The 27,732-nt window shown below is 46.0% G+C and overlaps 1 protein-coding gene and 2 long non-coding RNA genes across 5 annotated transcripts in view; all 3 read left to right on the plus strand.

The window, feature by feature from the left end:
* Nucleotides 1-101: 101 nt before the first annotated feature.
* On the plus strand, nucleotides 102-9,769 carry LOC124021213. Of its 3 annotated transcripts, none has more exons than XR_006836223.1 (4): nucleotides 102-127; nucleotides 3,126-3,218; nucleotides 4,438-4,537; nucleotides 9,692-9,769. It is a non-coding gene; the product is annotated as an uncharacterized LOC124021213 (long non-coding RNA). The 3 variants fall into 3 exon arrangements; XR_006836224.1 differs by lacking the exon at nucleotides 102-127 and adding an exon at nucleotides 137-193; XR_006836225.1 differs by lacking the exon at nucleotides 102-127 and adding an exon at nucleotides 428-450.
* Nucleotides 9,770-10,012: 243 nt separating this feature from the next.
* Nucleotides 10,013-18,976, plus strand: LOC124021214. The gene is made up of 4 exons (XR_006836226.1): nucleotides 10,013-10,071; nucleotides 16,345-16,453; nucleotides 17,574-17,676; nucleotides 17,914-18,976. It is a non-coding gene; the product is annotated as an uncharacterized LOC124021214 (long non-coding RNA).
* An 8,106-nt stretch (nucleotides 18,977-27,082) lies between these two features.
* LOC124021212 (transmembrane protein 192-like) overlaps nucleotides 27,083-27,732 on the plus strand; it is a 49,539-nt gene continuing 48,889 nt past the window's right edge. Inside the window, exon 1 of the mRNA XM_046336560.1 lies at nucleotides 27,083-27,180. The gene's annotated coding sequence lies outside the window, so the exon portion shown is untranslated. The remainder of the gene's footprint in view (nucleotides 27,181-27,732) is intronic.

Consider the following 27,732-nt stretch of genomic DNA (forward strand, 5'->3'; position numbering starts at 1 on the left):
ATAACAGGAGAGGAGATAACAGGAGAGGAAATAACAGGAGAGGAGACCACAGGAGAGGAGTTAACAGGAGAGGAGTTAACGGGAGAGGAGATAACGGGAGGGGAGATAACAGGAGAGATTCCTACAGGTGTGTGAGAGGAGACTACAGGAGAGGAGATAACAGGAGAGGAGATAACAGGAGAGATTCCTACAGGTGTGTGAGAGGAGACTACGGGAGAGGAGACTACAGGAGAGGAGATAACAGGAGAGGAGATAACAGGAGAGATTCCTACAGGTGTGTGAGAGGAGACTACAGGAGAGGTGATAACAGGAGAGGTGATAACAGGAGAGGAGATAACAGGAGAGGAGACCACAGGAGAGGAGTTAACAGGAGAGGAGATAACGGGAGAGGAGATAACGGGAAAGGAGATAACGGGAGAGGAGATAACGGGAGAGGAGATAACAGTTGAGGTGATAACATGAGAGGGACAGGGACAGTGGAGGAGGATAGTTACAGCCAGGTATGGGACAGGGACAGGGACAGTGGAGGAGGATAGTTACAGCCAGGTATGGGACAGGGATAGTTACAGGGACAGGGACAGGGTGGAGGGAGGATAGTTACAGCCAGGTATGGGACAGGGACAGGGACAGGGACAGTGGAGGAGGGAGGAGGATTTACAGCCAGGTATGGGACAGGGTCAGGGACAGTGGAGGAGGATAGTTACAGCCAGGTATGGGACAGGGACAGGGACAGGGAGGGTGGAGGAGGATAGTTAGTCAGGTATGGGACAGGGACAGTGGAGGAGGATAGTTACAGCCAGGTATGGGACAGGGACAGGGACAGTGGAGGAGGATAGTTACAGCCAGGTATGGGACAGGGACAGTGGAGGAGGATAGTTACAGCCAGGTATGGGACAGGGACAGGGACAGTGGAGGAGGATAGTTACAGCCAGGTATGGGACAGGGACAGGGACAGTGGAGGAGGAGAGTTACAGCCAGGTATGGGACAGGGACAGGGACAGGGAGGGTGGAGGAGGATAGTTAGTCAGGTATGGGACAGGGACAGTGGAGGAGGATAGTTACAGTCAGGAATGGGACAGGGACAGGGACAGTGGAGGAGGATAGTTACAGCCAGGTATGGGACAGGGACAGTGGAGGAGGATAGTTACAGCCAGGAATGGGACAGGGACAGTGGAGGAGGATAGTTACAGCCAGGTATGGGACAGGGACAGTGGAGGAGGATAGTTACAGCCAGGTATGGGACAGGGACAGGGACAGTGGAGGAGGATAGTTACAGTCAGGTATGGGACAGGGACAGTGGAGGAGGATAGTTACAGCCAGGTATGGGACAGGGACAGTGGAGGAGGATAGTTACAGCCAGGAATGGGACAGGGACAGGGACAGTGGAGGAGGATAGTTACAGCCAGGTATGGGACAGGGACAGGGACAGTGGAGGAGGATAGTTACAGTCAGGTATGGGACAGGGACAGTGGAGGAGGATAGTTACAGCCAGGTATGGGACAGGGAGAGGGACAGTGGAGGAGGATAGTTACAGTATGGGACAGGGACAGTGGAGGAGGATAGTTACAGTCAGGTATGGGACAGGGACAGGGACAGTGGAGGAGGATAGTTACAGCCAGGTATGGGACAGGGACAGTGGAGGAGGATAGTTACAGCCAGGTATGGGACAGGGACAGTGGAGGAGGATAGTTACAGCCAGGTATGGGATAGGGACAGGGACAGTGGAGGAGGATAGTTACAGTCAGGTATGGGACAGGGACAGTGGAGGAGGATAGTTACAGCCAGGTATGGGACAGGGACAGGGACAGTGGGACAGGGACAGTGGAGGAGGATAGTTACAGCCAGGTATGGGACAGGGACAGTGGAGGAGGATAGTTACAGTCAGGTATGGGACAGGGACAGGGACAGTGGAGGAGGATAGTTACAGCCAGGTATGGGACAGGGACAGTGGAGGGAGGATAGTTACAGCCAGGTATGGGACAGGGACAGGGACAGTGGAGGAGGATAGTTACAGCCAGGTATGGGACAGGGACAGGGACAGTGGAGGAGGAGAGTTACAGCCAGGTATGGGACAGGGACAGGGACAGGGAGGGTGGAGGAGGATAGTTAGTCAGGTATGGGACAGGGACAGTGGAGGAGGATAGTTACAGTCAGGAATGGGACAGGGACAGGGACAGTGGAGGAGGATAGTTACAGCCAGGTATGGGACAGGGACAGTGGAGGAGGATAGTTACAGCCAGGAATGGGACAGGGACAGTGGAGGAGGATAGTTACAGCCAGGTATGGGACAGGGACAGTGGAGGAGGATAGTTACAGCCAGGTATGGGACAGGGACAGGGACAGTGGAGGAGGATAGTTACAGTCAGGTATGGGACAGGGACAGTGGAGGAGGATAGTTACAGCCAGGTATGGGACAGGGACAGTGGAGGAGGATAGTTACAGCCAGGAATGGGACAGGGACAGGGACAGTGGAGGAGGATAGTTACAGCCAGGTATGGGACAGGGACAGGGACAGTGGAGGAGGATAGTTACAGTCAGGTATGGGACAGGGACAGTGGAGGAGGATAGTTACAGCCAGGTATGGGACAGGGAGAGGGACAGTGGAGGAGGATAGTTACAGTCAGGTATGGGACAGGGACAGGGACAGTGGAGGAGGATAGTTACAGTCAGGTATGGGACAGGGACAGTGGAGGAGGATAGTTACAGCCAGGTATGGGACAGGGACAGTGGAGGAGGATAGTTACAGTCAGGTATGGGACAGGGACAGGGACAGTGGAGGAGGATAGTTACAGCCAGGTATGGGACAGGGACAGGGACAGTGGAGGAGGATAGTTAGAGTCAGGTATGGGACAGGGAGGGTGGAGGAGGATAGTTACAGCCAGGTATGGGACAGGGACAGTGGAGGAGGATAGTTACAGTCAGGTATGGGACAGGGACAGGGACAGTGGAGGAGGATAGTTACAGTCAGGTATGGGACAGGGAGGGTGGAGGAGGATAGAGGTGGAGGAAGCTTCACTGTTATCATCACCCTGATGTCGTTTTCACATTAATGTGTGTGATTTGTGACGTGTGTGTTTGTGTGTGTGTGACGTGCTTGCGTGTGTGTATGTGGTGTGTGTCTGCAGGAGCAGTACCTCAGGGAGCAGGAGAAACTGAAAGGGGAGTGGGAGAGAGCGCAGAGAGAGGTGGACGAGGAAGAACGAAGACACAAGGAAGAGGTAGCAAACACATTAGCCTTTAGCATTAGCCCTGACACACACATTAGCCTTTAGCAATAGCACTGACACACACATTAGCCTTTAGCAATAGCACTGACACACACATTAGCCTTTAGCATTAGCCCTGACACACACATTAGCCTTTAGCATTAGCCCTGACACACACATTAGCCTTTAGCAATAGCACTGACACACACATTAGCCTTTAGCAATAGCACTGACACACATATTAGCCTTTAGCATTAGCCCTGACACACACATTAGCCTTTAGCATTAGCCCTGACACACACATTAGCCTTTAGCAATAGCACTGACACACACATTAGCCTTTAGCATTAGCCCTGACACACACATTAGCCTTTAGCAATAGCACTGACACACACATTAGCCTTTAGCATTAGCCCTGACACACACATTAGCCTTTAGCATTAGCCCTGACACACACATTAGCCTTTAGCAATAGCACTGACACACACATTAGCCTTTAGCATTAGCCCTGACACACACATTAGCCTTTAGCATTAGCCCTGACACACACATTAGCCTTTAGCAATAGCACTGACACACACATTAGCCTTTAGCATTAGCCCTGACACACACATTAGCCTTTAGCATTAGCCCTGACACACACATTAGCCTTTAGCATTAGCCCTGACACACATTAGCCTTTAGCCCTGACACACACATTAGCCTTTAGCATTAGCCCTGACACACACATTAGCATTTAGCATTAGCCCTGACACACATTAACCTTTAGTATTAGTCCTGACACACACATTAGCCTTTAGCAATAGCCCTGACACACACATTAGCCTTTAGCATTAGCCCTGACAAACACATTAGCCTTTAGCATTATCCCTGACACACACATTAGCCTTTAGCAATAGCACTGACACACACATTAGCCTTTAGCATTAGCCCTGACACACACATTAGCCTTTAGCATTAGCCCTGACACACACATTAGCCTTTAGCCCTGACACACACATTAGCCTTTAGCATTAGCCCTGACACACACATTAGCATTTAGCATTAGCCCTGACACACATTAACCTTTAGTATTAGTCCTGACACACACATTAGCCTTTAGCAATAGCCCTGACACACACATTAGCCTTTAGCATTAGCCCTGACAAAATCATTAGCCTTTAGCATTAGCCCTGTAATGAGTCCTCTATTATCAGTAATTATCATCATGTGCATCTTCTCCTGTTTCCAGGAGAAGAAGATCCTGGAGGAGACGGCAACGGCCCTTTCTCATCCAACTCCCACAGAGCTCGTTGTTCAGACAGAAGTGATCGTTCCGGCACAACAGATCTGTAAGACAGAAGCAATCTCTCATCAGAACGGCCAGGATCAGCCTGCATTATCCCAGATACAATTTATATAGGGTTAGCACCAGTGTTGGGGAGTAGTGAACTACGTGTAGTTCAACTAGTTGTTTAATGACATTTTACAGTCGCTTGGTGTTAGTTCACTGTTTTACCATGTAGCGGTATAGCTAACTACTGGAACTACACTACTGTTTTACCATGTAGCGGTGTAGCTAACTACTGGAACTACACTACTGGAACTACACTAGTAGCGGTGTAGCTAACTACTGGAACTACACTACTGTTTTACCATGTAGCGGTGTAGCTAACTACCGGAACTACACTACTGGAACTACACTAGTAGCGGCGTAGCTAACTACTGGAACTACACTACTGTTTCACCATGTAGCGGTGTAGCTAACTACCGGAACTACACTACTGGAACTACACTACTGTTTTACCATGTAGCGGTGTAGCTAACTACTGGAACTACACTACTGTTTTACCATGTAGCGGTGTAGCTAACTACTGGAACTACACTACTGTTTTACCATGTAGCAGTGTAGCTAACTACTGGAACTACACTACTGTTTTACCATGTAGCAGTGTAGCTAACTACTGGAACTACACTACTGTTATACCATGTAGCGGTGTAGCTAACTACTGGAACTACACTAGTTTTACCATGCGGTGTAGCTAACTACTGGAACTACACTACTGTTATACCATGTAGCGGTATAGCTAACTACTGGAACTACTGTTATACCATGTAGCTGTTTTAACTACACTAGTAGCGGTGTAGCTAACTACTGGAACTACACTACTGTTTTACCATGTAGCGGTGTAGCTAACTACTGGAACTACACTACTGTTTTACCATGTAGCGGTGTAGCTAACTACTGGAACTACACTACTGTTTTACCATGTAGCGGTGTAGCTAACTACTGGAACTACACTACTGTTTTACCATGTAGCAGTGTAGCTAACTACTGGAACTACACTACTGTTTTACCATGTAGCAGTGTAGCTAACTACTGGAACTACACTACTGTTTTACCATGTAGCAGTGTAGCTAACTACTGGAACTACACTACTGTTTTACCATGTAGCAGTGTAGCTAACTACTGGAACTACACTACTGTTTTACCATGTAGCAGTGTAGCTAACTACTGGAACTACACTACTGTTTTACCATGTAGCGGTGTAGCTAACTACTGGAACTACACTACTGTTTTACCATGTAGCGGTGTAGCTAACTACTGGAACTACACTACTGTTTTACCATGTAGCGGTGTAGCTAACTACTGGAACTACACTACTGTTTTACCATGTAGCGGTGTAGCTAACTACTGGAACTACACTACTGGAACTACACTAGTAGCGGTGTAGCTAACTACTGGAACTACACTACTGTTTTACCATGTAGCGGTGTAGCTAACTACCGGAACTACACTACTGGAACTACACTAGTAGCGGCGTAGCTAACTACTGGAACTACACTACTGTTTCACCATGTAGCGGTGTAGCTAACTACCGGAACTACACTACTGGAACTACACTACTGTTTTACCATGTAGCGGTGTAGCTAACTACTGGAACTACACTACTGTTTTACCATGTAGCGGTGTAGCTAACTACTGGAACTACACTACTGTTTTACCATGTAGCAGTGTAGCTAACTACTGGAACTACACTACTGTTTTACCATGTAGCAGTGTAGCTAACTACTGGAACTACACTACTGTTATACCATGTAGCGGTGTAGCTAACTACTGGAACTACACTAGTAGCGGTGTAGCTAACTACTGGAACTACACTACTGTTATACCATGTAGCGGTATAGCTAACTACTGGAACTACACACTACTGTTTTACCATGTAGCGGTGTAGCTAACTACTGGAACTACACTACTGTTTTACCATGTAGCGGTGTAGCTAACTACTGGAACTACACTACTGTTTTACCATGTAGCGGTGTAGCTAACTACTGGAACTACACTACTGTTTTACCATGTAGCGGTGTAGCTAACTACTGGAACTACACTACTGTTTTACCATGTAGCAGTGTAGCTAACTACTGGAACTACACTACTGTTTTACCATGTAGCAGTGTAGCTAACTACTGGAACTACACTACTGTTTTACCATGTAGCAGTGTAGCTAACTACTGGAACTACACTACTGTTTTACCATGTAGCGGTGTAGCTAACTACTGGAACTACACTACTGTTTTACCATGTAGCGGTGTAGCTAACTACTGGAACTACACTACTGTTTTACCATGTAGCGGTGTAGCTAACTACTGGAACTACACTACTGTTTTACCATGTAGCGGTGTAGCTAACTACTGGAACTACACTACTGTTATACCATGTAGCGGTGTAGCTAACTACCGGAACTACACTACTGTTTTACCATGTAGCGGTGTAGCTAACTACTGGAACTACACTACTGGAACTACACTAGTAGCGGTGTAGCTAACTACTGGAACTACACTACTGTTTTACCATGTAGCGGTGTAGCTAACTACCGGAACTACACTACTGGAACTACACTAGTAGCGGCGTAGCTAACTACTGGAACTACACTACTGTTTCACCATGTAGCGGTGTAGCTAACTACCGGAACTACACTACTGGAACTACACTAGTAGCGGCGTAGCTAACTACTGGAACTACACTACTGTTTTACCATGTAGTGGTGTAGCTAACTACTGGAACTACACTACTGTTATACCATGTAGCGGTATAGCTAACTACTGGAACTACACTACTGTTTTACCATGTAGCGGTGTAGCTAACTACTGGAACTACACTACTGTTTTACCATGTAGCGGTGTAGCTAACTACTGGAACTACACTACTGTTATACCATGTAGCGGTGTAGCTAACTACTGGAACTACACTACTGTTATACCATGTAGTGGTGTAGCTAACTACTGGAACTACACTACTGTTATACCATGTAGCGGTGTAGCTAACTACTGGAACTACACTACTGTTATACCATGTAGCGGTGTAGCTAACTACTGGAACTACACTACTGGAACTACACTAGTAGCGGTGTAGCTAACTACTGGAACTACACTACTGTTTCACCATGTAGCGGTGTAGCTAACTACCGGAACTACACTACTGGAACTACACTAGTAGCGGCGTAGCTAACTACTGGAACTACACTACTGTTTTACCATGTAGTGGTGTAGCTAACTACTGGAACTACACTACTGTTATACCATGTAGCGGTGTAGCTAACTACTGGAACTACACTACTGTTTTACCATGTAGCGGTGTAGCTAACTACTGGAACTACACTACTGTTTTACCATGTAGCGGTGTAGCTAACTACTGGAACTACACTACTGTTATACCATGTAGCGGTGTAGCTAACTACTGGAACTACACTACTGTTATACCATGTAGCGGTGTAGCTAACTACTGGAACTACACACTACTGTTTTACCATGTAGCGGTGTAGATAACTACTGGAACTACACCCTACTGTTTTACCATGTAGCGGTGTAGCTAACTACCGGAACTACACTACTGGAACTACACTAGTAGCGGTATAGCTAACTACTGGAACTACACACTACTGTTATACCATGTAGCGGTGTAGCTAACTACTGGAACTACACTACTGTTTTACCATGTAGCGGTATAGCTAACTACTGGAACTACACTACTGTTATACCATGTAGCGGTGTAGCTAACTACTGGAACTACACTACTGTTATACCATGTAGCGGTGTAGCTAACTACTGGAACTACACTAGTAGCGGTGTAGCTAACTACTGGAACTACACTACTGTTATACCATGTAGCGGTGTAGCTAACTACTGGAACTACACTACTGTTATACCATGTAGCGGTGTAGCTAACTACTGGAACTACACACTACTGTTTTACCATGTAGCGGTGTAGCTAACTACTGGAACTACACACTACTGTTTTACCATGTAGCGGTGTAGCTAACTACCGGAACTACACTACTGGAACTACACTAGTAGCGGTATAGCTAACTACTGGAACTACACACTACTGTTATACCATGTAGCGGTGTAGCTAACTACTGGAACTACACTACTGTTTTACCATGTAGCGGTATAGCTAACTACTGGAACTACACTACTGTTATACCATGTAGCGGTGTAGCTAACTACTGGAACTACACTACTGTTATACCATGTAGCGGTGTAGCTAACTACTGGAACTACACTAGTAGCGGTGTAGCTAACTACTGGAACTACACTACTGTTATACCATGTAGCGGTATAGCTAACTACTGGAACTACACACTACTGTTTTACCATGTAGCGGTGTAGCTAACTACTGGAACTACACTACTGTTTTACCATGTAGCGGTGTAGCTAACTACTGGAACTACACTACTGTTTTACCATGTAGCGGTGTAGCTAACTACTGGAACTACACTACTGTTTTACCATGTAGAGATGTAGCTAACTACTGGAACTACACTACTGTTTTACCATGTAGCGGTGTAGCTAACTACTGGAACTACACTACTGTTTTACCATGTAGCGGTGTAGCTAACTACTGGAACTACACTACTGTTTTACCATGTATCGGTGTAGCTAACTACTGGAACTACACTACTGTTTTACCATGTAGCGGTGTAGTAGACAGGAATGTCCTTTCTTTTCCTCATCAGACCTGATTCTCACTTGCTGTGTTTAATAGCATAATTACACATTCTGTTATCATCTGACGACAGAGGGGTCTGGTCTTCCAGTTTGAAGTCTGACATTTTATATTTAGATATTATATCTTTTAGTTTGGAAGTAGTGAGCTATTTTTCTCAGTAACTTTAGTTCAGTAAACTATGTTTTTCTTAAGCTTTAGTGTAGCTGTTACCAGTGATCAGTAATTGGTAGCTTGGTGAACTATATTTTCAGTATCTTCCCCAAAACTGGTTAGCACATACACATACACACACACACACACACACACACACACACACACACACACACACACACACACACACACACACACACACACACACACACACACACACACACACACACACACACACACACACACACACACACACACACACAGAGGTGCCCATACACACACACAGGAAGGAAGGAAAGTCGGGGTTAGTACTATAACCATGGTAACTAGTGTTGTGTTGTGACAGATGCATCATGGGACTGTGAGTCATCCAGGGGTCAGGAGACGTCTCTGGACCGCAACCAGCCCTGCGCCGTCAAGAGGTGTGTGATACATAGCTCTGCTGTAGTCAGTGTGTGTGTGTGTGTGTGTGTGTGTGTGTGTGTGTGTGTGTGTGTGTGTGTGTGTGTGTGTGTGTGTGTGTGTGTGTGTGTGTGTGTGTGTGTGTGTGTGTGTGTGTGTGTGTGTGTGTGTGTGTGTGTGTGTGTGTGTGTGTGTGTGTGATACGTAGCTCTGCTGTAATCAGTGTGTGTGTGTGTGTGTGTTGGCCACCAGGTCAGGATCGTATGAGGGCCCACATCCACCTTCATCATCCCCATCATCACCTCAACCGCCCTCCCCCAGCAGGTACACACTCATGAGGGGGGACATGGGGACTAAATGAACCTAGTTACTGATCCGTCTCACCGCGTAACTGAGTGCTTAAACAAACCGTCTGGAATTAACATGGACTGTCAATGGACAACATTTATTCTTAGGCCGTTCATACGCACGTTGACACGTTCACACGCCTTGTTGAATGAGCAACATCCTCTTTCTCCGCGAGCATTTAACGTGATGGATAAAAGCCTGTAGCCTGTAGACTGTAGCCTGTAGACTGTAGCCTGTAGACTGTAGACTGTAGCTGTAGACTGTAGACTGTAGCCTGTAGACTGTAGCCTATAGACTGTAGCCTATAGACTGTAGCCTGTATACTGTAGCCTGTAGACTGTAGCCTGTAGACTGTAGCCTGTAGCCTGTAGACTGTAGACTGTAGCCTGTAGGCTGTAGCCTGTAGCCTGTAGCCCAGACTGACTGTAGCCTGTAGACTGTAGCCTGTAGACTGTAGCCTGTAGCCTGTAGACTGTAGCCTGTAGCTGACCTGTAGACTGTAGACTGTAGCCTGTAGACTGTGTTCCTGTAGACTGTAGCCTGTGTATGTTAGACTGTAGCCTGTAGACTGTAGCCTGTATGTAGGTACTGTTAGACTGTAGACTGTAGCCTGTAGTTACTGTAGCCTGTAGACTGTAGCCTGTAGTTATGGTGTAGTTGACTGTAGCCTGTAGCCTGTAGCCTGTAGACTGTAGCCTGTAGGTACTGTAGACTAGTAGACTGTAGCCTGTATGGTACTGGTTAGTTGACTGTAGACTGTAGCCTGTATGTTATGGTATAGGTTATGTTGACTAGTAGACTGTAGCCTGTAGACTGTAGCTGTAGGTTATGTTGACTAGTAGACTGTAGCCTGTATGTTAGGTATGGTTAGACTGTAGACTGTAGAGTAGCCTGTATGTTATGGTATAGGTTATGTTGACTAGTAGACTGTAGCCTGTATGTTATGGTATAGGTTATGTTGACTGTAGACTGTAGCCTGTAGTTATGGTGTTATGCTAGTAGACTGTAGCCTGTATGTTATGGTACTGGTTATGTTGACTAGTAGACTGTAGCCTGTATGTTATGGTATAGGTTAGTTGACTAGTAGACTGTAGCCTGTATGTTATGGTGTAGTTGACTGTAGACTGTAGCCTGTAGTTATGGTATAGGTTACTAGTAGACTGTAGCCTGTATGTTATGGTATAGGTTATGTTGACTGTAGACTGTAGCCTGTAGTTATGGTGGTTATGTTGACTAGTAGACTGTAGCCTGTAGTTATGGTATAGGTTATGTTGACTAGTAGACTGTAGCCTGTATGTTATGACTAGTAGACTGTAGCCTGTATGTTATGGTATAGGTTATGTTGACTAGTAGACTGTAGCCTGTATGTTATGGTATAGGTTATGTTGACTAGTAGACTGTAGCCTGTATGTTATGGTATAGGTTATGTTGACTAGTGTAGACTGTAGCCTGTATGTTATGGTATAGGTTATGTGACTAGTAGACTGTAGCCTGTATGTTATGGTATAGGTTATGTTGACTAGTAGACTGTAGCCTGTATGTTATGGTATAGGTTATGTTGTACTGTAGCCTGTATGTTATGGTGTTATGTTGACTGTAGACTGTAGCCTGTATGTTATGGTATAGGTTATGTTGACTAGTAGACTGTAGCCTGTATGTTATGGTATAGGTTATGTTGACTAGTAGACTGTAGCCTGTATGTTATGGTTAGGACTGTAGCCTGTATGTTATGGTATAGTAGACTGTAGACTGTATGTTATGGTATAGGTTATGTTGACTAGTAGACTGTAGCCTGTATGTTATGGTATAGGTTATGTTGACTAGTAGACTGTAGCCTGTATGTTATGGTATAGGTTATGTTGACTAGTAGACTGTAGCCTGTATGTTATGGTATAGGTTATGTTGACTAGTAGACTGTAGCCTGTATGTTATGGTATAGGTTATGTTGACTAGTAGACTGTAGCCTGTATGTTATGGTATAGGTTATGTTGACTAGTAGACTGTAGCCTGTATGTTATGGTATAGGTTATGTTGACTAGTAGACTGTAGCCTGTATGTTATGGTATAGGTTATGTTGACTAGTAGACTGTAGCCTGTATGTTATGGTATAGGTTATGTTGACTAGTAGACTGTAGCCTGTATGTTATGGTATAGGTTATGTTGACTAGTAGACTGTAGCCTGTATGTTATGGTATAGGTTATGTTGACTAGTAGACTGTAGCCTGTATGTTATGGTATAGGTTATGTTGACTAGTAGACTGTAGCCTGTATGTTATGGTATAGGTTATGTTGACTAGTAGACTGTAGCCTGTATGTTATGGTATAGGTTATGTTGACTAGTAGACTGTAGCCTGTATGTTATGGTATAGGTTATGTTGACTAGTAGACTGTAGCCTGTATGTTATGGTATAGGTTATGTTGACTAGTAGACTGTAGCCTGTATGTTATGGTATAGGTTATGTTGACTAGTAGACTGTAGCCTGTATGTTATGGTATAGGTTATGTTGACTAGTAGACTGTAGCCTGTATGTTATGGTATAGGTTATGTTGACTAGTAGACTGTAGCCTGTATGTTATGGTATAGGTTATGTTGACTAGTAGACTGTAGCCTGTATGTTATGGTATAGGTTATGTTGACTAGTAGACTGTAGCCTGTATGTTATGGTATAGGTTATGTTGACTAGTAGACTGTAGCCTGTATGTTATGGTATAGGTTATGTTGACTAGTAGACTGTAGCCTGTATGTTATGGTATAGGTTATGTTGACTAGTAGACTGTAGCCTGTATGTTATGGTATAGGTTATGTTGACTAGTAGACTGTAGCCTGTATGTTATGGTATAGGTTATGTTGACTAGTAGACTGTAGCCTGTATGTTATGGTATAGGTTATGTATAGGTTATGTTGACTAGTAGACTGTAGCCTGTATGTTATGGTATAGGTTATGTTGACTAGTAGACTGTAGCCTGTATGTTATGGTATAGGTTATGTTGACTAGTAGACTGTAGCCTGTATGTTATGGTATAGGTTATGTTGACTAGTAGACTGTAGCCTGTATGTTATGGTATAGGTTATGTTGACTAGTAGACTGTAGCCTGTATGTTATGGTATAGGTTATGTTGACTAGTAGACTGTAGCCTGTATGTTATGGTATAGGTTATGTTGACTAGTAGACTGTAGCCTGTATGTTATGGTATAGGTTATGTTGACTAGTAGACTGTAGCCTGTATGTTATGGTATAGGTTATGTTGACTAGTAGACTGTAGCCTGTATGTTATGGTATAGGTTATGTTGACTAGTAGACTGTAGCCTGTATGTTATGGTATAGGTTATGTTGACTAGTAGACTGTAGCCTGTATGTTATGGTATAGGTTATGTTGACTAGTAGACTGTAGCCTGTATGTTATGGTATAGGTTATGTTGACTAGTAGACTGTAGCCTGTATGTTATGGTATAGGTTATGTTGACTAGTAGACTGTAGCCTGTATGTTATGGTATAGGTTATGTTGACTAGTAGACTGTAGCCTGTATGTTATGGTATAGGTTATGTTGACTAGTAGACTGTAGCCTGTATGTTATGGTATAGGTTATGTTGACTAGTAGACTGTAGCCTGTATGTTATGGTATAGGTTATGTTGACTAGTAGACTGTAGCCTGTATGTTATGGTATAGGTTATGTTGACTAGTAGACTGTAGCCTGTATGTTACTATAGGTTATGTTGACTAGTAGACTGTAGCCTGTATGTTATGGTATAGGTTATGTTGACTAGTAGACTGTAGCCTGTATGTTATGGTATAGGTTATGTTGACTAGTAGACTGTAGCCTGTATGTTATGGTATAGGTTATGTTGACTAGTAGACTGTAGCCTGTATGTTATGGTATAGGTATGTTGACTAGTAGTTACTAGGTTATGTTGAGCTGTAGCCTGTATGTTATGGTATAGGTTATTTGTTGACTGAGTAGACTGTAGCCTGTATCAACTGTTGGTTAAGGGTTATGGTGACATCCTCAGTATTTCACTGTGAGGTCTACACCTGTTGGTTAAGGGCTGGTCAGTCAGCATTTCACTGTGAGGTCTACACCTGTTGGTTAAGGGCTAGTCAGCATTTCACTGTGAGGTCTACACCTGTTGGTTAAGGGCTGGTCAGTCAGCATTTCACTGTGAGGTCTACACCTGTTGGTTAAGGGCTGGTCAGTCAGCATTTCACTGTGAGGTCTACACCTGTTGGTTAAGGGCTGGTCAGTCAGCATTTCACTGTGAGGTCTATGTTGGTTAAGGTCTGGGCAGTCTGCATTTCACTGTGAGGTCTACACCTGTTGGTTAAGGGCTGGGCAGGCAGCATTTCACTGTGAGGTCTACACCTGTTGGTTAAGGGCTGGTCAGTCTGCATTTCACTGTGAGGTCTACACCTGTTGGTTAAGGGCTGGTCAGTCTGCATTTCACTGTGAGGTCTACACCTGTTGGTTAAGGGCTGGTCAGTCAGCATTTCACTGTGAGGTCTACACCTGTTGGTTAAGGGCTGGTCAGTCTGCATTTCACTGTGAGGTCTACACCTGTTGGTTAAGGGCTGGTCAGTCAGCATTTCACTGTGAGGTCTACACCTGTTGGTTAAGGGCTGGTCAGTCAGCATTTCACTGTGAGGTCTACACCTGTTGGTTAAGGGCTGGTCAGTCAGCATTTCACTGTGAGGTCTACACCTGTTGGTTAAGGGCTGGTCAGTCAGCATTTCACTGTGAGGTCTACACCTGTTGGTTAAGGGCTGGGCAGTCAGCATTTCACTGTGAGGTCTACACCTGTTGGTTAACGGCTGGTCAGTCAGCATTTCACTGTGAGGTCTACACCTGTTGGTTAAGGGCTGGTCAGTCTGCATTTCACTGTGAGGTCTACAACACCTGTTGGTTAAGGGCTGGTATAGTCAGCATTTCACTGTGAGGTCTACACCTGTTGGTTAAGGGCTGGTCAGTCTTTTCACTGTGAGGTCTACAACACCTGTTGGTTAAGGGCTGGTCAGTCATTTCACTGTGAGGTCTACAACACCTTTGGTTAAGGTTGGGCAGTCAGCATTTCACTGTGAGGTCTACACCTGTTGGTTAAGGGCTGGTTCTGCATTTCACTGTGAGGTCTACACCTGTTGGTTAAGGGCTGGTCAGTCAGCATTTCACTGTGAGGTCTACACCTGTTGGTTAAGGGCTGGTCAGTCTGCATTTCACTGTGAGGTCTACACCTGTTGGTTAAGGGCTGGGCAGTCAGCATTTCACTGTGAGGTCTACACCTGTTGGTTAAGGGCTGGTCAGTCAGCATTTCACTGTGAGGTCTACACCTGTTGGTTAAGGGCTGGTCAGTCAGCATTTCACTGTGAGGTCTACACCTGTTGGTTAAGGGCTTGTCAGTCAGCATTTCACTGTGAGGTCTACACCTGTTGGTTAAGGGCTGGTCAGTCTGCATTTCACTGTGAGGTCTACACCTGTTGGTTAAGGGCTGGTCAGTCAGCATTTCACTGTGAGGTCTACACCTGTTGGTTAAGGGCTGGTCAGTCTGCATTTCACTGTGAGGTCTACAACACCTGTTGGTTAAGGGCTGGGCAGTCAGCATTTCACTGTGAGGTCTACAACACCTGTTGGTTAAGGGCTGGGCAGTCAGCATTTCACTGTGAGGTCTACAACACCTGTTGGTTAAGGGCTGGTCAGTCAGCATTTCACTGTGAGGTCTACAACACCTGTTGGTTAAGGGCTGGTCAGTCAGCATTTCACTGTGAGGTCTACAACACCTGTTGGTTAAGGGCTGGGCAGTCAGCATTTCACTGTGAGGTCTACACCTGTTGGTTAAGGGCTGGTCAGTCAGCATTTCACTGTGAGGTCTACACCTGTTAGTTAAGGGCTGGGCAGTCAGCATTTCACTGTGAGGTCTACAACACCTGTTGGTTAAGGGCTGGGCAGTCAGCATTTCACTGTGAGGTCTACAACACCTGTTGGTTAAGGGCTGGGCAGTCAGCATTTCACTGTGAGGTCTACAACACCTGTTGGTTAAGGGCTGGGCAGTCAGCATTTCACTGTGAGGTCTACACCTGTGATTTGATTTGCAGCAGTTAAATTGTATTTTGTGTGTGTGTGTGTGTGTGTGTGTGTGTGTGTGTGTGTGTGTGTGTGTGTGTGTGTGTGTGTGTGTGTGTGTGTGTGTGTGTGTGTGTGTGTGTGTGTGTGTGTGTGTGTGTGTGTGTGTGTGTGTGTGTGTGTGTGTGTGTGTGTATAGGTGTGTGAGTGGTAAGCGTCAGTGCTCAGGTTGTAATCAGGCGCTGGGGAAAGGAACAGCTATGAACATCGACACGCTGGGCCTGTACTTCCACCTAACCTGCTTTAAGGTACACACACACACACACACACACACACACATATACAATGCTCTCACATTACTCTCTCTCTCTTTCTCACCTCTCTTTCTCTCTCTCAACTCTCTCTCACCTCTCTCTCAACTCTCTCTCACCTCTCTCTCTCTCACCTCTCTCTCTCTCACCTCTCTCTCTCTCTCACCTCTCTCTCTCACCTCTCTCTCTCACCTCTCTCTCTCTCACCTCTTTCTCTCACCTCTCTCTCTCACCTCTCTCTCTCTCTCCTCTCTCTCTCTCTCTCTCTCTCTCTCTCTCACCTCTCTCTCTCACCTCTCTCTCTCACCTCTCTCACCTCTCTCTCTCTCTCTCTCTCTCCTCTCTCACCTCTCTTCTCTCACCTCTCTCTCACCTCTCTTTCTCTCACCTCTCTCTCACCTCTCTCTCTCTCTTTCTCTCTCTCTCTCACCTCTCTTTCTCTCACCACTCTCTCTCTCTCTCTCCTCTCTTTCTCTCACCTCTCTCTCTCTCACCTCTCTCTCTCACCTCTCTTTCTCTCACCTCTCTCTCTCTCCCTCTCTCTCTCACCTCTTTCTCACCTCTCTTCTCTCTCTCTCTCCTCTCTTCTCTCACCTCTCTCTCACTCTCTCTCTCTCACCTCTCTCTCTCACCTCTCTCTCTCACCTCTCTCTCACCTCTCTCTCTCTCTCACTCTCTCACCTCTCTCTCTCTCTCTCTCTCTCATCCTCTTTCTCTCACCTCTCTCTCTCTCTCTCTCTCTCACCTCTCTCTCTCACCTCTCTCTCTCACCTCTCTTTTCTCACCTCTCTCTTCTCTCACCTCTCATCTCTCTCTCTCTCTCTCTCACCTCTCTCTCTCACCTCTCTCTCACCTCTCTCTCTCTCTCTCTCTCACCTCTCTCTCTCTCACCTCTCTCTCTCTCTCACCTCTCCCTCTCTCTCTCTCTTTCTCACCTCTCCCTCTCTCTCTCTCTTTCTCACCTCTCTCTCTCTCTCTCTCTCTCTCTCTCACCTCTCTCTCTCACCTCTCTCTCTCTCTCATTCTCTCACCTCTCTTTCTCTCTCACCTCTCTCTCTCACCTCTCTCTCTCACCTCTCTCTCACCTCTCTCTCTCACCTCTCTGTGTGTTTGTTAGTGTGGAGTGTGTAAGGTACAGCTAGGTGACACCAGTTCAGGAACAGACGTTAGGATCCGTAACGGGCTGCTGAGCTGTCACGACTGCTATGCCACATCACACGGTGAGACACACACACACACACACACACACACACACACACACACACACACACACACACACACACACACACACACACACACACACACACACACACACACACACACACACACACACACACACACACACACACACACACACACACACACACACACACGACTATTATAACTGCACCACTAATGTACAGTTGTTATAACTGGTCATCAAACCTTATGTCATCTCTGTCACTTCCTGGTTGCAGCAGTTGGCCAGCCGACTACGCTGTGATTGGCTACAGCCTGCATCTGGAACCCTTCACAACATTCTGGAACGCTGTGGAATTCTCTTAACTGGACAAACAAACTTCTCCCAGATGATGTCATGGAGACTGAACTGTCTGATGCTAACTGATGCTAATGGAGGCTAACTGCTAAGTGCTAGCGTTGTAGCTGATCAACCAGTTTTTCCCAGACTGACTTGAGTACAGAGACCTGAAGCACAACCACTGATCTACGACAGCACACTCAGACACATGCTACATGCTAACACCAGCAGCAGTCGGAATGTAGTAGCTACCTACCTTACTGTCAAATTAGCTGAATGATAAATGCTAACGGATGCTAACTGCTAAATGCTACCGTTCACTCACCATCATAATGCCTTAATAACTCTGCTTTGTTTTGTGTTTTAAGTATTTAGCATGAACGAAGACCGTGTTAGTTGTTGTTGTTGTTAACGGTAGTTAGGCTGTGTTACCTAGCGACAGCCCTGACTACCACATATCATTGTTATGGTTACCGTATGCCTCTCCTCCATGTTGTTGTGTAATGATAAAAGCATGGTCTTTATTCTAATGTTCACCTGATCATCATGTACATCATTATGCTGCGTTCAGTACTCTGAGAGCAATAAGGATGCATGATCGCTTTAGTTGTTATTGGATGTTATTATGACCATTTAATACCAAGGATATTCTGACACTGTGTTTTAGAGCTTTGCATCGTACTCTGCCTTAAGACGAGAGTGAGAGGGATAGCACAAGTGTAGTGTTTACGTGTGTGTGTTTGTGTGTGTGTTTGTGTGAGTTGTTTTAGTTCAACTTGAAGCACAGTCCTATACCTGCGAATATTACTACACATTGACCCGCCCTCTCCCTCTTTCTCTCACCTGATTGCACCTTTACTCCTAAGAACAACCAATGAATGAGACACAGTTATCTGCTGCTTCCTGTTTATGCCCAGCCTCTTGTCCTGTGGCATTTTTAGGCCTATTTCTTACACCAATCAAATGCTTTGGATAGATGTGTAGAGGAGAGGAGAAGGGAGGAGGGGAGGGGGGAGGGGAGGGAGGGAGAGGGAGGAGAGGAGGGGAAGAGAGATTGGAGAGGAGAGGAGGGGGAGGAGAGAGAGGAGAGAGGATGAGAAAGAGAGATGAGGGGAAGAGAGGGGAGATGAGAGAAGAGAGAGGGGAGAAGAAGAGAGGAGAGAGGGAAGAAGAGAGATTGGAGAGGGGTGAGAGAGGAGGAGAGAGGAGGGGAGAGGGAGGAGAGGAGGAGAGGGAGAGAGAGAGAGGGGAGAAGAGAGGAGGGGAAGAGAGATTGGAGAGGAGAGGAGGAGAGAGGGGAAGAGAGATTGGAGAGGAGAGAAGAGAGAGAGAGAGGAGGAGAGGAGAGGGGAGAAGAGAGGAGAGGGGAAGAGAGATGAGAGGAGAGATGAGAGAGGAGGAGAAGAGAGGGAGAAGAGAGGAGAGAGGGGAGGGAGGAAGATGAGAGAGAGAAGAGAGGAGAGAGGGGAAGAGAGATTGGAGGAGAAGAGAGGGAAGAAGAGAGGGGAAGAGAGATTGGAGAGGAGGAGGAGGAGGGGAGGGAGAGGAGAGAGGAGGAGAAGAGAGATTGGAGAGGAGAGGAGGAGGGGAGGGGAGAGGAAGCTACTTTAGACTGTTCTGTCTGCTGACATTTCTAAAGGACAAACTGAATTGATCCACAGCTTCACAGCTTTTATAGCAGTGTGTGTTTATCAATAAAATGACAATATTTTCAATGCGTTGTCTGATATCTCTTGGTCATCTGTGAGTATAGCCACGGGAAGTAGTTTGGGGGTGCTGAGGGTTTTTTTTCTGGTGGGGGACACAGATTTGTTTCCTCCCTACAAACAGCTGTATCGCTGCACTGGGGATGCTGCAGCACCTCCAGCTCCATGCTTCCCGCAGCTCTGTCTGTGAGCTCTGTTTTATTCTTGAGTCTATTGTATCATCTAGGGCCAAAAGTAGTTCACTATGTAGGGAATAGGGTGCCATTTGAGACAAACTCCTAGCTTCAACAGGTCTCCTAACAATACTGCTGTTCTGCACTCATCAATCATAACGAAGATAGCCCATGGTTAATATCCATAGACTATACACAACCAAGGTTCTGATAAATTATGTGTGGGGTATTGGCACAACCTGGTGGCCATCCACAGTATTACAGCCTCCGCCTGTTGGACACAAGCCAAGGCAGTCGGGAAAAGTCGCCCTCCTGTGGATGGTAATGGTAGAGACAGAGTCAAATGGTAACACAATAAGCTTTGGCAGCGGCACCACAGGGTTAGTGATACACATCTTTGGTGTTACTGCTCATCAAACCTAAAAATACAGACACTGAGTTTACAATAATGTGTCTTAAAGACAGCGAGGTCTCTTTTACCTTTTATCATTTAAAACAACACGGTCCTCGTCGAGAGATACATGAATCCTCTCACTGTAACTACAGACAGGAGGTTATATTGTATTTCACGGTACAATATCAAACAAACAATGTTAAAAACCTTTTTTGTGTGGTCTTGGAAATGATTGAATGGAAGAGTATTATTTGTAATCGGGGGTGAAACGCAACAGAGAAAACTACAAGGTGGAACCGTATATGGAGCAGTGGGCTGCCCGACCGGACCAATAACAGAGAAACACCGCTGTCACATGGGAAGCAGAGTATGAGGCTATCCGCTAAAACAGACGCTTTTTAAATGAACATTTCTGTGTGTATCTAGCTTTATAAAGCTTTCTCTTGAAGAGTTAACCTGTGCGACTTCAACACACCATGGAATCGGAAGGGATGTCGCACCGTGCAGTAAGTCACCGTCCCGTTCCGTGTTGTGGTCCAGACACTAACTGATAACAGTCGGTAGCCAATCGGTGAGCTTATTAGTTATTCTCCCATTAGGAATAGACCGGAAGAAGGCGATAGATAGTTATTTATCTACCGTTACCTCTGTTACTATCTGAGATGAAACAAAGCCACCGAGTCTTCAGCTCATATGCTGTCTTCTCTCTACAGGGTGAGACTGAGACGGGATGTTAGTTGTTGTCCTTGTTGTTTCTCTCGGGTTGTGTATTGGCACCGTGTCGCCCGCTGGGGGGCGCTGTTGGGTTAGATAGAAGTCTAGTTAAAAGCTTGAAGTCTAGTTAACCCGACAAAGGACAAAGAACCCAATTGTCATACTTGAGTAAAAGTAAATATACTTTAAACCCACTGATAAACTCAAGAGTCACAACCTTTCAGAAACCCCTTTATTCGTACATTTTACACATACTCAGAATTTGACTTGGCGATGTGGTGTGATATGGTGCTGCCTGCCATAGACAACATACAGAGACAGAATGTACACTTTATATACATTATACAAAATAGATCAAGTGGACATAGTGAGGATATACAGCAAGCGGTACCGGAGCCCCAAGTCTAGGTCCAAGAGGCTTCTAAACGGATTCTACCCCCAAGGCAACAGTTTCTACCCCCAAGCCATAAGACTCCTGAACATCTAATCAAATGGCCACTATTTACACCCCCCCCTATCATACCACTGTCACTCTCTGTTATTTCTGCATAGTCACTATTTACACCCCCTCTGTGATGAGGTCTACTACACCTGTTATTTCTGCATAGTCACTTTTACACTGTGAGGTCTACTACACCTGTTGTATTCAGCATTTCACTGTAAGGTCTACTACACCTGTTGTATTCAGCATTTCACTGTAAGGTCTACTACACCTGTTGTATTCAGCATTTCACTGTGAGGTCTACTACACCTGTTGTATTCAGCATTTCACTGTGAGGTCTACTACACCTGTTGTATTCAGCATTTCACTGTGAGGTCTACTACACCTGTTGTATTCAGCATTTCACTGTGAGGTCTACTACACCTGTTGTATTCAGCATTTCACTGTGAGGTCTACTACACCTGTTGTATTCAGCATTTCACTGTGAGGTCTACTACACCTGTTGTATTCAGCATTTCACTGTGAGGTCTACTACACCTGTTGTATTCAGCATTTCACTGTGAGGTCTACTACACCTGTTGTATTCAGCATTTCACTGTGAGGTCTACTACACCTGTTGTATTCAGCATTTCACTGTGAGGTCTACTACACCTGTTGTATTCAGCATTTCACTGTGAGGTCTACTACACCTGTTGTATTCAGCATTTCACTGTGAGGTCTACTACACCTGTTGTATTCAGCATTTCACTGTGAGGTCTACTACACCTGTTGTATTCAGCATTTCACTGTGAGGTCTACTACACCTGTTGTATTCAGCATTTCACTGTAGGTCTACTACACCTGTTGTATTCAGCATTTCACTGTGAGGTCTACTACACCTGTTGTATTCAGCATTTCACTGTGAGGTCTACTACACCTGTTGTATTCAGCATTTCACTGTGAGGTCTACTACACCTGTTGTATTCAGCATTTCACTGTGAGGTCTACTACACCTGTTGTATTCAGCATTTCACTGTAAGGTCTACTACACCTGTTGTATTCAGCATTTCACTGTAAGGTCTACTACACCTGTTGTATTCAGCATTTCACTGTGAGGTCTACTACACCTGTTGTATTCAGCATTTCACTGTGAGGTCTACTACACCTGTTGTATTCAGCATTTCACTGTGAGGTCTACTACACCTGTTGTATTCAGCATTTCACTGTGAGGTCTACTACACCTGTTGTATTCAGCATTTCACTGTGAGGTCTACTACACCTGTTGTATTCAGCATTTCACTGTGAGGTCTACTACACCTGTTGTATTCAGCATTTCACTGTGAGGTCTACTACACCTGTTGTATTCAGCATTTCACTGTGAGGTCTACTACACCTGTTGTATTCAGCATTTCACTGTGAGGTCTACTACACCTGTTGTATTCAGCATTTCACTGTGAGGTCTACTACACCTGTTGTATTCAGCATTTCACTGTGAGGTCTACTACACCTGTTGTATTCAGCATTTCACTGTAAGGTCTACTACACCTGTTGTATTCAGCATTTCACTGTGAGGTCTACTACACCTGTTGTATTCAGCATTTCACTGTGAGGTCTACTACACCTGTTGTATTCAGCATTTCACTGTGAGGTCTACTACACCTGTTGTATTCAGCATTTCACTGTGAGGTCTACTACACCTGTTGTATTCAGCATTTCACTGTGAGGTCTACTACACCTGTTGTATTCAGCATTTCACTGTGAGGTCTACTACACCTGTTGTATTCAGCATTTCACTGTGAGGTCTACTACACCTGTTGTATTCAGCATTTCACTGTGAGGTCTACTACACCTGTTGTATTCAGCATTTCACTGTGAGGTCTACTACACCTGTTGTATTCAGCATTTCACTGTGAGGTCTACTACACCTGTTGTATTCAGCATTTCACTGTGAGGTCTACTACACCTGTTGTATTCAGCATTTCACTGTGAGGTCTACTACACCTGTTGTATTCAGCATTTCACTGTGAGGTCTACTACACCTGTTGTATTCAGCATTTCACTGTGAGGTCTACTACACCTGTTGTATTCAGCATTTCACTGTGAGGTCTACTACACCTGTTGTATTCAGCATTTCACTGTGTGGTCTACTACACCTGTTGTATTCAGCATTTCACTGTGAGGTCTACTACACCTGTTGTATTCAGCATTTCACTGTAAGGTCTACTACACCTGTTGTATTCAGCATTTCACTGTGAGGTCTACTACACCTGTTGTATTCAGCATTTCACTGTGAGGTCTACTACACCTGTTGTATTCAGCATTTCACTGTGAGGTCTACTACACCTGTTGTATTCAGCATTTCACTGTGAGGTCTACTACACCTGTTGTATTCAGCATTTCACTGTGAGGTCTATCTGTTGTATTCAGCATTTCACTGTGAGGTCTACTACACCTGTTGTATTCAGCATTTCACTGTGAGGTCTACTACACCTGTTGTATTCAGCATTTCACTGTGAGGTCTACTACACCTGTTGTATTCAGCATTTCACTGTGAGGTCTACTACACCTGTTGTATTCAGCATTTCACTGTGAGGTCTACTACACCTGTTGTATTCAGCATTTCACTGTGAGGTCTACTACACCTGTTGTATTCAGCATTTCACTGTGAGGTCTACTACACCTGTTGTATTCAGCATTTCACTGTAAGGTCTACTACACTGTTGTATTCAGCATTTCACTGTGAGGTCTACTACACCTGTTGTATTCAGCATTTCACTGTGAGGTCTACTACACCTGTTGTATTCAGCATTTCACTGTGAGGTCTACTACACCTGTTTGTGACAAACCTGTTGTATTCAGCATTTCACTGTGAGGTCTACTACACCTTTGTATTCAGCATTTCACTGTAAGGTCTAAATACACCATTCTTGAGTTTAACATGCATTTCACTGTGAGGTCTGTGTGTGTGTTGTGTTCAGTGTTTCACTGTGAGGTCTACTGTGTGTGTTGTATTCAGCATTTCACTGTGAGGTCTATGTGTTGTGTGTGTGTGTGTTTCACTGTGTGTGTGTGTGTTGCAGGTCAGTTCATCAGTAGATGTCTACTACACCTGTGTATTCAGCATATCACTGTGGAACCGGTCTACTACACCTGTTGTATTCAGGATTTCACTGTGAGGTCTACTACACCTGTCCTGTATCCTGCTTTCTGCTGCAGGTCTGTACACCTGTTGTATTCAGCATTTCACTGTGAGGTCTACTACACCTGTTGTATTCAGCATTTCACTGTGAGGTCTACACACACTGTTGTATTCAGCATTTCACTGTTGAGGTCAGACACACACCTGTTGTATTCAGACATTTACAAGTAGTGTACAGACACACATCCCTTTGTAGTGTAAGATTTCACAAGAGTCCATTCTTGTAGTGTACAGACACACATCCCTGTTGTAGTGTAAAGCACACACATCCCTGTTGTAGTGTGTGTGTGTTGTAGTGTAAAGACACACACATCCCTGTTGTACAAAGACACACATCCCTGTTGTAGTGTAAGACACACACACTGTTGTGTGTAAAGACACACACCTGTTGTAGTGTAAAGACACACATCCCTGTTGTAGTGTGTTGTAGTGTGTGACACACACATCCCTGTGTAGTGTCACACACATCCCTGTTGTAGTTGCAGGTCAGTTCATCACTGTAGATGTGTCTCACACCTGTTGTAGTGAGACACCCTGTTGAGTGGACGGACACTCCCTGTTGTAGTGTGCAGACAGTTGTAGTGTACAGACACACATCCCTGTTGTATGTGAAGACACACACACATCCCTGTTGTAGTGTAAAGACACACACATCCCTGTTGTAGTGTAAAGACACACACACATCCCTGTTGTAGTGTAAAGACACACACACATCCCTGTTGTAGTGTAAAGACACACACACATCCCTGTTGTAGTGTAAAGACACACACACATCCCTGTTGTAGTGTACAGACACACATCCCTGTTGTAGTGTACAGACACACATCCCTGTTGTAGTGTAAAGACACACACATACCCCTGTTGTAGTGTACAGACACACACATCCCTGTTGTAGTGTACAGACACACACATCCCTGTTGTAGTGTAAAGACACACACACATCCCTGTTGTAGTGTAAAGACACACACACATCCCTGTTGTAGTGTACAGACACACACATCCCTGTTGTAGTGTAAAGACACACACACATCCCTGTTGTAGTGTACAGACACACACACATCCCTGTTGTAGTGTACAGACACACACACATCCCTGTTGTAGTGTACAGACACACACATCCCTGTTGTAGTGTACAGACACACACACATCCCTGTTGTAGTGTACAGACACACACACATCCCTGTTGTAGTGTACAGACACACACACATCCCTGTTGTAGTGTAAAGACACATCCCTGTTGTAGTGTACAGACACACACATCCCTGTTGTAGTTTAAAGACACACACACATCCCTGTTGTAGTGTAAAGACACACACACATCCCTGTTGTAGTGTAAAGACACACACACATCCCTGTTGTAGTGTACAGACACACACACATCCCTGTTGTAGTGTAAAGACACACACATCCCTGTTGTAGTGTGAAGACACATACACACCCCTGTTGTAGTGTACAGACACACACACATCCCTGTTGTAGTGTACAGACACACACATCCCTGTTGTAGTGTACAGACACACACACATCCCTGTTGTAGTGTACAGACACACACATCCCTGTTGTAGTGTAAAGACACACACACATCCCTGTTGTAGTGTACAGACACACACATCCCTGTTGTAGTGTAAAGACACACACAGGTGTTCTCTCTGTGTCCCCAGGTGGTGTCTCTGTCTGACAGGTGTTCTCTCTGTGTCCCCAGGTGGTGTCTCTGTCTCTGTCTGACAGGTGTTCTCTCTGTGTCCCCAGGTGGTGTCTCTGTCTGACACTCTCTGTGTCCCCAGGTGTTCTCTCTGTGTCCCCAGGTGGTGTCTCTGTCTCTGTCTGACAGGTGTTCTCTCTGTGTCCCCAGGTGGTGTCTCTGTCTGACAGGTGTTCTCTCTGTGTCCCCAGGTGGTGTGTGTGTCTCTGTCTGACAGGTGTTCTCTCTGTGTCCCCAGGTGGTGTCTCTGACTGACAGGTGTTCTCTCTGTGTCCCCAGGTGGTGTCTCTGTGTCCCCAGGTGTCTGACAGGTGTTCTCTCTGTGTCCCCAGGTGGTGTGTGTTTCTCTGTCTGACAGGTGTTCTCTCTGTGTCCCCAGGTAGTGTCTCTGTCTGACAGGTGTTCTCTCTGTGTCCCCAGGTGGTGTCTCTGTCTGACAGGTGTTCTCTCTGTGTCCCCAGGTGGTGTGTGTGTCTCTGTCTGACAGGTGTTCTCTCTGTGTCCCCAGGTGGTGTCTCTGTCTGACAGGTGTTCTCTCTGTGTCCCCAGGTGGTGTGTGTGTCTCTGTCTGACAGGTGTTCTCTCTGTGTCCCCAGGTGGTGTCTCTGTCTGACAGGTGTTCTCTCTGTGTCCCCAGGTGGTGTATGTGTCTCTGAGTGTGTGTGTTGCCATAGTGTGTGTGTTGGAGGTTGGCCGGGAGGAGTGTGTCCGTGTGTTGGGTAATGTTCGGGGGCAGAGTGTGGTGGTGATTGGGAAGGTGTTTGTGTGGCTGTGTGTGTTGTTGTTTGGTGTGTGTGTTCAGCATCACCACAGCCGAGTGAGGAGCAGAGGATACCTGCGTTTCTACAGAGACAACCGCACCCTGAAACACCTGCCCTTCCTCATCCACTCTGCAGGTACACCTGCATCTCAGTGCAATAGGCATCACTACAGTCCTCGGTTCGAATCCAGGCTGTATCACATCCGACCGTGGTAAGGAGTCCCATAGGGCGGAGCACAATTGGCCCATCGTCGTCCGGGTTTGGCCGGGGGGAAGGCCGTCGTTGGCCGGGGGAAGGACGTCGTTGTCTGGGTTTGGCCGGGGGAGGCCGTCGTCGTCCGGGTTTGGCCGGGGGGAAGGCCGTCGTTGGCCGGGGGGAAGGCCGTCGTCGTCCGGGTTTGGCCGGTTGGGGAAGGCCGTCGTCGTCCGGGTTTGGCCGGGGGCGTCGTTGTCCGGGGGAAGGCCGTCGTTGTCTGGGTTTGGCCGGGGGAAGGCCGTCGTTGTCTGGGTTTGGCCGGGGGGGGCCGTCGTTGCCCGGGGGGAAGGCCGTCGTTGTCTGGGTTTGGCCGGGGGGAGGCCGTCGTTGTCTGGGTTTGGCCGGGGGAGGCCGTCGTTGCCCGGGGGGAAGGCCGTCGTTGTCAATAAGAATCAGTTCTTAAATGACTAGTTAAATAATTTGTGTGTGTGT

Source organism: Oncorhynchus gorbuscha, unplaced genomic scaffold (assembly GCF_021184085.1).
Source record: "Oncorhynchus gorbuscha isolate QuinsamMale2020 ecotype Even-year unplaced genomic scaffold, OgorEven_v1.0 Un_scaffold_1091, whole genome shotgun sequence".
Classification (NCBI taxonomy): domain Eukaryota; kingdom Metazoa; phylum Chordata; class Actinopteri; order Salmoniformes; family Salmonidae; genus Oncorhynchus; species Oncorhynchus gorbuscha.